Raw genomic sequence first — 9828 nt, 5'->3', positions numbered from 1 at the left:
CCAAGCCCTCCTGTGCACCCAAACAGTAGTTATCCCTCCCATATGGGGTATCGGCGAACTCAATTGTACAACACATTGTATGTTGCAAATTCTCCTGTTACTCTTTTGAAAATGCTAAATTTGGGGCTAAAAAACATTTTGGTGGGAAAAAATCTGATTTTTTAAATTTATACAGATCAATTTTATAATTTTCTGTGAAGCACCTGTGGGTTCAAGGTGCTCATCACACATCTAAAACAGAAAGAGAAAAAAAACACCAGGTATGGAAAGGAGGTGTGACGAATCCTGGAGTGGACCCTCTGGGTCGTGGTACCAACCTTCCCGTGGCAAGCTGGCCTAGTGAGACAACCCTCTATACAGGGAGTGTAAGGGGAAAGCCCAAGGGGGTATGGTACCACGACTGCTGGCACCAGGTGGTCGGCTCACAAGAGACATGAGTGAATGTGTCTAGGAACCGAGGTTGTGCAGATTGCCAGAGTGTGCAAAGCGTGGGCACAGGTACACGCAGAGTAAACAGTGTACGGGAGCACAGAGAGTACAGGACAATACTATGAATGTACACTGGAGTGTGCTGGATGCTAGATAGTGCAATGCGAATACACGAGAGTACGTAGGGCATGTACAGGCAAACACGCCTGGGTGTGAGCAACGCAGGGCACATGCGAAGGTGCACGCCACAGTACAGACAGAGCGTGAGCGGAGAGCACGCCGAAGTGCAAAGTTAGACAGAACACAGAGCAGAGTGTATGCACGGAGCATGTGCTGGGAAGCACGGCTAGGCAAAGTATAAGAACAGAGCACAAGGCAGAGTTCAGGAATAGAGCAAAAAGGCAGAGTACCTGAATACAGAGCACAGCCAGGCAAGACTAACAAGACCAAGCCAGGAAGCACAACAATAATCAGGCACCTCCCATAGGAAGACGTAGCCTGATATAGCACATGAGAGCAAGAACTTCCAGGTCAAGTCCTCCAGCATCATAGAGAGGTCAAGACCGAAGACAGAGCTGAGCAGGGCGCGCTTGTGCACTGGAACATGGCGCAACCACAGAGCTAGGAGCGAAAGGTGCACGTGCGTACCCGACGGGACCCTCGGAGCGGCCGCGGCACCGGAAGTGGGGAGGACGAACCCGGGGTTCCACCCCCAGGCAGCGTGACAGGAGGTCAATGGAGGAGACAAGCTTAATTGTTAAAAAATAAAACTAATAAAGAAGAAAATTAAGAATAAGATTAAAATGCCTTTATTAAAAAGTGAGGCATATAAGGATAAAACGAAAAAATGTCTGTAGATAAAATTAATGACATATCATTAGAAATAAATATAAAAAATAATAATAAAACCACAAAGGGCCCCCAGCACAGAATGAATACATAAAAATATTATAAATTAATAAGATGTAAAGTGTAATATAGCACCCCCTAGTGGATAAAGCATGCAATAATATAATGCATAATAAGAATAAATCCAAGGTAGCAAAAAGGTAATAAATCCTAATGAATGAACCAGGTAAGTAAAATGGACACAGCCGTAATGGAAGATGGTGGGGATGAATAAGCAAATAAAGCAAATACATGAGTCCAAACTAGGCAAAAAAAATGAAGTAAAAAATAAAAAAGCTAATCAAACATGATTACCTGGAATCAACTTATGGCGGTCAATTGTGGAACAAAACGCGCGTTGGAGAGCATTCCGGATACAGAGCCTTCGTCCCTTCGTCACACTTTTAATAAAGGCATTTCAATCTTATTCTTATTTTTCTTCTTTATTTGTTTTATTTTTTAACAATTTTACTTGTTCCCTCCATTGACCTCCTTTCCATACTTGGTGTTGTTTTCTATTTCTGTTCAGTCCCGAATGGTCTGCCATTCATTTTTTGATGCTAGTTCACTATTTAATATTTTATAATATTTTATAACTTCTTTATTTTATTATATATTATATTTATTTGGTTATCTACTTCCTTCTGTATTTCATTCACCACACATCTAGATAAGTTCCCTGAGGCGTATGTCTGGTTGCAAAATCTTGGCACTTCTTGGGGGTTTCCATTGTTTAGGAACATCAGGGGCTCTCAAAAGGGACATGGCATCCGCTTATTATTCCAACAAATTTTGAATTCAAAAAGCGAAATGGCGCTACTCCTTTTCCAAGACCTGCCGTAAGCCCAAATAGTAGTTTTCCTCCACAAATCTATATATATATATATATATATATATATATAAAACTGAATGTATGTATGTGTGTATCACCAACCAATCACAAAGCATCTTTCATTTCACCAGAGCTGTTCATAAGAAGCTGAGCTGTGATTGTTTGCTATGAGCAACAGTTTTCCTTTGCAAAAAATCACTAAGCATCTCTCATTTCACCAGAGCTGGTTAAAAGAAACAGAGCTGTGATTGGTTGCTATGAGCAAGTTTTCCCACTTGACAACACCTCAGCAGACACTGACATGGTGAGAGAAATCTAGCATCCCTGGGAACATAAGCTTCCAGCTATTGTCTGCCCCCCAGAAAGGAGCACAGAGCACATGACAGAAATTAATCCCCCCCTCCTGTGCCCATATACCATCACACATCCTCCATCCTATAGGCACATCTTCCCTCTTAAAGAGATCATTGATTTGGAAGTCAGAGCAAATCCATCCAGCGCTTTGGTTTTGACCCCAGGCCTCTCTTAAAGGGATCCCCGTTATGGAAGTTAGGACCGTTCCAACCGTTCCACTCGGCTCTGTGGTTCTGACCCCAGGGTCTCTTAAAGAGATAATTGGTATGGAAGTTAGAGCAAATCCACTCTGCGCTTTAGTACTGACCCCAGGCTCTCTTAAAGGGATCTCCTGCATGGAAGTTAGGGCAAAACCCTCAGCACTTTGATTCTGACCCCAGGGTTCCATTAAGGGATCACTGGTATGCAAGTCAGGGCAAATCCACTCAGCGCTCTGGTTCTGACCCGAGGCCCCTCTTAAAGGGATCATTGGAATGGATGTGAGGGAAAATCCACTCTGCGCTTTGGTACTGACCCCAGGCCTCTCTTAAAGGGATGTCCGGTATGGAATTTAGGGCAAATCCACTCTGCGCTTTGGTACTGAACCCAGGCCTCTCTTAAAGGGATCTCCGGTATGGAAGTTAGGGTAAATCCCTCAGCGCTCTGATTCTCACCCCAGGCTTCTATTAAAGGGATCATTGGTATGGAAGTCAGGGCAAATCCAATCAGAGCTCTGGTTCTGACGCCAGACCTCTCTTAAAGGGATCCCCGGTATGGAAGTTAGGACTGTTCCACTCAGCGCTCTGGTTCTGACCCCAGGCTGATGGGATGATGTGGGATATTAGGGGTAGTAGTCCGGTGGCTCTGGCTGACGGGATGATGTGGGATATTAGGGGTAGTAGTCTGGCGGCTGTGATGGGATGATGTGGGATATTAATGGTAGTTGTCCAGTGGATCTGGCTGACAGGATGATGTGGGATATTAGGGGTAATAGTCCGGTGGCTTTGACAGGATGATGTGGGATATTAGGGCTAGTAGTCCGGTGGCTCTGGCTGATGGGATGATGTGGGATATTAGGGGTAGTAGTCCGGTGGCTCTGGCTGACGGGATGATGTGGGATATTAGGGGTAGTAGTCTGGCGGCTGTGACGGGATGATGTAGGATATTATGGTGTATGGTGCTTTCTCTCCTGTTACCCTTGTGAAAATGCTAAATTTGGGGCTAAAAAACATTTTTGTGGGATAAATGTGATTTTTTAATTTTCACGACTCAACGTTATAAACTTCTATGAAGTACCTGGGAGTTCAAGGTGCTCAATACACATCTAGATAAGTTTCCTGGGTTGTGTAGCTTCTAAAATTGTGTCACTTGTGGGGTCTTTACACTGTTTTGGCACATCAGGGCTACTCCAAATGTGACATGGCGTCCGCTAATTATTCTTGCAAATTTAGCATTCAAAAAGTCAGATGGCGCTCCTTCCATTCCAAGTCCTGCTGTACACCCAAACAGCAGTTTTCCCCCACATGTGGGGTACATTCGTACTCAGGAGAAATTGCATAACAAATTGTATTTTGAAAATTCTCCTGTTACCCTTGTGAAAATACAATGTTTGGGGCTAAAAACATTTTTGTGGGAAAAATTAGATTTTTTTTATTTTCGCGGATCAACATTATAAACTTCTATGAAGCACCTGGGGGTTCAAAGTCCTTACCACACATCTAGATTCCCTGAGGGGTCTACTTTCCAAAATGGTGTCACTTGTGGAGGGTTTTCACTGTTTAGGCACATCAGGGGCTCTCCAAACGTGACATGGCATCTGCTAATTATTCCAGCAAATTTTACATTCAAAAAGTCAAATGGAACTCCTTCCCTTCCGAGCCTTGCCGCACGCCCAGTGGTTTATTCCCACATATGAGATATCGGCATGCTCATGAGAAATTGCACAACAAATTTTGGAGTCATTTTTTTTTCTTGTTACCCATGTGAAAATAAAAAAAAATTGGGTCTAAAGAATCATTTTTTGTGAGCAAAAAGTTAAATGTTCATTTTTTCCTTCCACATTCCAAAGATTTCTGTGAAGCGCCTGCAGGGTTAATAATCTAAATTAATGCGATTTTGAACACCTTCAGGGGTGCAGTTTATTAGAATGGTGTCACTTTGGGGTATTTTCTGTCACATAGGCCACTCAAAGTCATTTCAAATATAATGTGGTATCCCAAAAAAATGTTTTTGCAAATTTTGTTGGAAAAATGAGAAATCGCAGATCTGTTTGTTCAGGCACCGGCTGCCCACGGACCAGGGGGTTTGAGTGTCAGGCACTGGCCACACAGGGACCAGGGTTTTGAGTTCAGGCAGGGGCCACACAAGGACCAGGTGACCACTAGTGGACTAGTTCCACACCACCTAACTAATGAATACTTGTTGTTTCAGCGCCTACCTATTAGGAAGGCTGCCTTTTGTACACGATGCCTCCCAGTCATTGACTGGCGGGCATGTTTGAAGGTGTGCACACTGGACCTTTAAAAACAGGGCAGTGCATTACTGAGAGACAGACACAGGAAGCAGAGAGTATGCCGGGGTACATGATGTGTGGCCAGAGCCATGAGTAAGGTGGCATCCTTACATAGGGGTGAAATGGAAACCATGCAGGGGCACCGGTATAGGTGTTACACATGGTACTCGAGTGTACGAAGTAACTTGTCTTGTAGAATAATCACCTATAGCTTCGCATTGAGGCCACCACTGATCCTGGTCAAGTATTCTGCCTTTGGCAGTGAATCAACCCCATATAATTGTCATGCTCCCCGCCGCTTCTGATACTTACCTCCCGGCACGCTCCTGCTCCACGACGCGTCCCCGCTCCAAACATCCGGGGTCCTTGGCGTCGGCCCTGCGCGCCTGCGCCTGTCATCTGCCCCGGCGCTCGGACCTCTGGGAGCTGTGATGGGGTGGCTCCGCCCCCAACATGGCGGCTCCCACCAGCTATTTCAGCAAGGCATCTTGTCAGGTAAGATGCCTGATTATCTTCTGCGGTGATGCTGTCTCTGCGTTAGCGTTCACCCTGTCCTCAGGCCCCTGTATCCTCTGTGCACTCTCTCTGGTCTGTCTGCACTGCCTCCGGCAGCCTCCCTACTCCGTGTCCACCTCATGCCTTGTCCTGTGTCTCAGTCTTGTCCTGTGTGCCTCTCTCTGGCTCATCACCCCAGGCTATCTGACTGGTTGCTCCTGTGTTCTCTTACCTCCCTGTCTGTATCGTGCTCATCTCACTCTCTCTCTCCTGCAGCCTCCGTTAGTCTCCCGTGCTCCCGGCTCCACTTGCCTCCCTTTCTCCGTGGCTCCTGAAGTACTCTGTGCATCTGGGTCCCGTATTCCTCGCCTCTGTCTCTCTGATATCTAGCCCTGGTCGCCCCTTTGGCGCCGGCTGTTGCGGTTCCATCCCTCGTGGGCCGGCCCCTAACACTCCCTGTATAGGGGATGGTTCCACCTGGCCCGCTCGCCCTTGGGGGCTCTGGAGCCGTGACCCAGAGGGTCCACTTCCAGGTTCCACCGTATTCCCTCACCGTAACAGCATAATCAGGCCATGGATCCTGCTGGAGCCGCGGCTGCTCAGAAAGAGTTAGTGTTTCTACGGGAGAATCAAACGCGCATAATGTCCTTTATGAAGTCGATGGACTCGCGCCTTTCTGCCCTCCAATCCTCCGATCCGGGGAATGCTTCTCAGCTGGTGGGCTTACAACAGGAGCTGGCAGAGCAGCGAGACACCCAGACGCATAATCTTAGCTACATGGCTTCGGTGGACGCCCGATTGCTCTCCTTGCAGTTGGCTGCCCCGGCGTCTTCTCCCGTCGCGGTTTCTCACCCTCCACCACGCTTGGCCAAACCACCCCAGTATAGCGGTGATGCCAAAATGTGCCAGGGTTTCTTGAACCAGTGTCGTCTCCACTTTGAACTGTTGTCCCAACAATACCCCACTGACCGGGCCAAGGTGGCCTTCATAATTTCCCATCTAGAGGGGGACGCTTTGGCATGGGTGAATCCCCTTTGGGAGCGTGATGACCCCGTGGTTACCAAGCTAGCCATTTTTCTGGACACCTTTCGGCGGGTGTTCGACGAACCAGGCCGTCTAGCCTCCACTACGGAGTCCCTGTTCAGTCTTTGTCAGGGTTCGCAAACCGTGGGCCAATACACCATCCAGTTTCGGACTCTGTCGTCCGACTTAGGTTGGAACAGCGAGGCGTTGGTAGGGGCCTTTTGGTGGGGTCTTTCGGGTCGTATAAAGGACGAGCTTGCTGGTCGCGACACCCCCACCGCTCTAGAGGATCTAATTTCTCTGGCCACCTGGATTGATCTCCGGTTCCAAGAACGGGCCCGTGAGAGAAGACTCTCGCCCGTTGCCATCTGCTCGGAGACCACCCAGTCCTCGACTCAGGGCTTCTACTTCTGCCCCCGCACTGGAGCCATACTGGAGCTATACTGCCTGCTCACACATACCCCCGACTCCCCATACTGTGTCTGCACATAACCCATCACCCTCACTCCCCATACTGTGTCCACATACATTAACCCGTTCGCTCCCCATACTGTCTGCACCCATCCCCATACTGTTTCCTCATACATACTCTTCATTTTGTGTCCTCAAATCTCCCCACACACATTAAATCCCCATCCCTCACACACATTAAATAACCCCCCATCCCTACTCCCAAATCCCCCCACACATTATTTACCCCCCACTCCAAATCTCCCCACACATTAACCCCATCCCCACTCCAAATCCCCCCACACATTAAGTATCCCCCATCCCCACTCATTAACCCCCCCACACATTAATCCACATCCCCACTCATTAACCCCCACACATATTAACCCCCCACACATTAACCCCCATCCCCACTCATTAACCCCCATCTCCACTCACTAACCCCCATCCCCACTCATTAAACCCCCACACATTAACCCTGATCCCCACTCATTAACCCACCCACTCATTAACCCCCATCCCCACTCATTAACCCCCACACACACACATTAACCCCCCACACATTAACCCCCATCCCCACTCATTAACCCCACACACACACTAACCCCCATCCCCACTCATTAACCCCCCACACATTAACCCCCATCCCCACTCATTAACCCCCATCTCCACTCACTAACCCCCATCCCCACTCATTAAACCCCCACACATTAACCCTGATCCCCACTCATTAACCCACCCACTCATTAACCCCCATCCCCACTCATTAACCCCCACACACACATTAACCCCCCACACATTAACCCCCATCCCCACTCATTAACCCCCCACACACATTAACCCCCATCCCCACTCATTAACCCCCCACACATTAACCCCCATCCCCACTCATTAACCCCCACACATTAACCCCCTCACACACATTAACCCCCCCACAAATTAACCCCCATCCCCTCATTAACCCCCCTCACATTAACCCCCATCCTCACTCATTAACCCCCCACACATTAACCCCCCACACACATTAACCCCCATCCCCACTCATTTACCCCCCCACTCATTAACCCCCTTCCCCACATTAACACCCCCCATCTTCGGTGTCTTCAGCTCCACAGTGGAGCACTTACCACCAGCGTTCGCTCTGGGCGCCGGGGAGTGACGTCAGCAGCGTGATCACATGACCTGATCACGCTGCTGACGTCTCTCTAGCCCGGCGGTCAGAACTTCAATTGTACTGGCGTCTGTATAGACACTAGTACAATTGTTCCCTGGGAGCCGGCACGCGCACCTTCTCTGCGCCAGCTGTCAGCTTGACAGCTGACACAGAGAACCGCCGACTCTCAACTGCCCCGGCTGCCCCCCCCTAGATATGCCCCTGACTGGAGCCGATGCAAGTGGAACTTGTGAAGCTCTCCGAACAGCGCCGTAGGGAAAGAAGCACCCAGGGTCTCAGTTTCTATTGCGGCAGTGGGTCCCATTTGCTCTGCTCCTGTCCAGAAGGTCCGGAAAACTTCTCCGCCTAGGCCAGGTAAAAGAGGCCTCCCTAGGTGTGTGTGATACCTCTCAACCCTTCACTTTGTCGGTCCTCCTGCATGTCGGTGGTAAGCGAGTTTCTTTGGCGGCCTATGTGGATTCGGATGCCACAGGAAATTGTATTAGGCTCGATGAGGTCACCAAATTGTCTGTCCCCGTTAGGACCCTCGAAAATCCTCAGGTCCTCACGTCCGTGGATGGCAGACCTTTGCAAGAGACCGTTACGTTAGTTACGCAAGAAGTAGAGTTGCAGGTCTGGGCCCTGCACAAGGAGAGAATTACGTTCTATGTTTTGGCTGGTATCTCTCATCCCGTCCTTCTCGGCCTTCCTTGGCTGCGGCTCCACGAGCCCACCTTGGATTGGCATAACGGCAATGTTTTGCGCTGGGGGGAGTCTTGTCGGGCTCGGTGTCTTCTGTCGGTGCATCCTGTAGCTATTCCCCGTCCTCCCCCTGTCCTCTCCGGACTACCATCTGCGTACAGTTCCTTCTCGGATGTCTTCGACGAGAAAGCTGAAGTCCTTCATCCACACCAACCCTACGATTGTCCCATTGAGCTCATCCCTGGTACCACGCCTCCTCGTGGAAGGATTTACCCTCTCTCCCCGGCGGAGTCCCAAGCCATGTCCGAATATGTCCAGGACAACCTAGCCCGAGGCTTCATTAGAAAATCTTCGTCCCCTGCTGAAGCAGGCTGCTTCTTTGTGAAAAGAAGGATGGGCCCCTTCGTCCGTGTATTGACTATCGTGGCCTAAACCGCATCACGGTGAAGAACAAATATCCACCGCCGCTTATCTCTGAGCTTTTTGACCGCTTGAGGGGAGCAAGAGTCTTTACCAAGCTCGATCTGCGAGGAGCCTATAACCTTGTTCGCATATGTTCAGGAGATGAGTGGAAGACCGTATTCAACACACAAGATGGTCACTATGAGTATTTAGTCATGCCGTTTGGCCTCTGCAACGCGCCTGCGGTATTCCAGGAGTTCGTTAACGATATCTTCCGAGATCTCCTATACTCCTGTGACGTGGTCTACTTAGACGACATCTTGATCTTCTCTCCAGACCTGTTCACACATCGCCGAGATGTCCGCCAAGTTCTCCAACGCCTCCGGGAGAATCACCTCTTTGCCAAGTTGGAGAAATGCATCTTTGAGCAATCTTCGTTGCCCTTTCTTGGTTATATCATCTCGAGCTCTGGGTTAGAGATGGATCCTGAGAAAGTCTCTGCCGTCCTCAATTGGCCACGCCCCCTTGGAGTAAAAGCAATCCAGCGCTTTTTGGGATTTGCCAATTTATTCCCCATTTCTCTACTCTGACCAAGCCCATTTCTGCTCT

Source organism: Dendrobates tinctorius, unplaced genomic scaffold, assembly GCF_039654945.1.
Source record: "Dendrobates tinctorius isolate UK_male_01 unplaced genomic scaffold, ASM3965494v1 ptg000035l, whole genome shotgun sequence".
Classification (NCBI taxonomy): Eukaryota; Metazoa; Chordata; class Amphibia; order Anura; family Dendrobatidae; genus Dendrobates; species Dendrobates tinctorius.
This window is presented reverse-complemented; position numbering follows the sequence as displayed.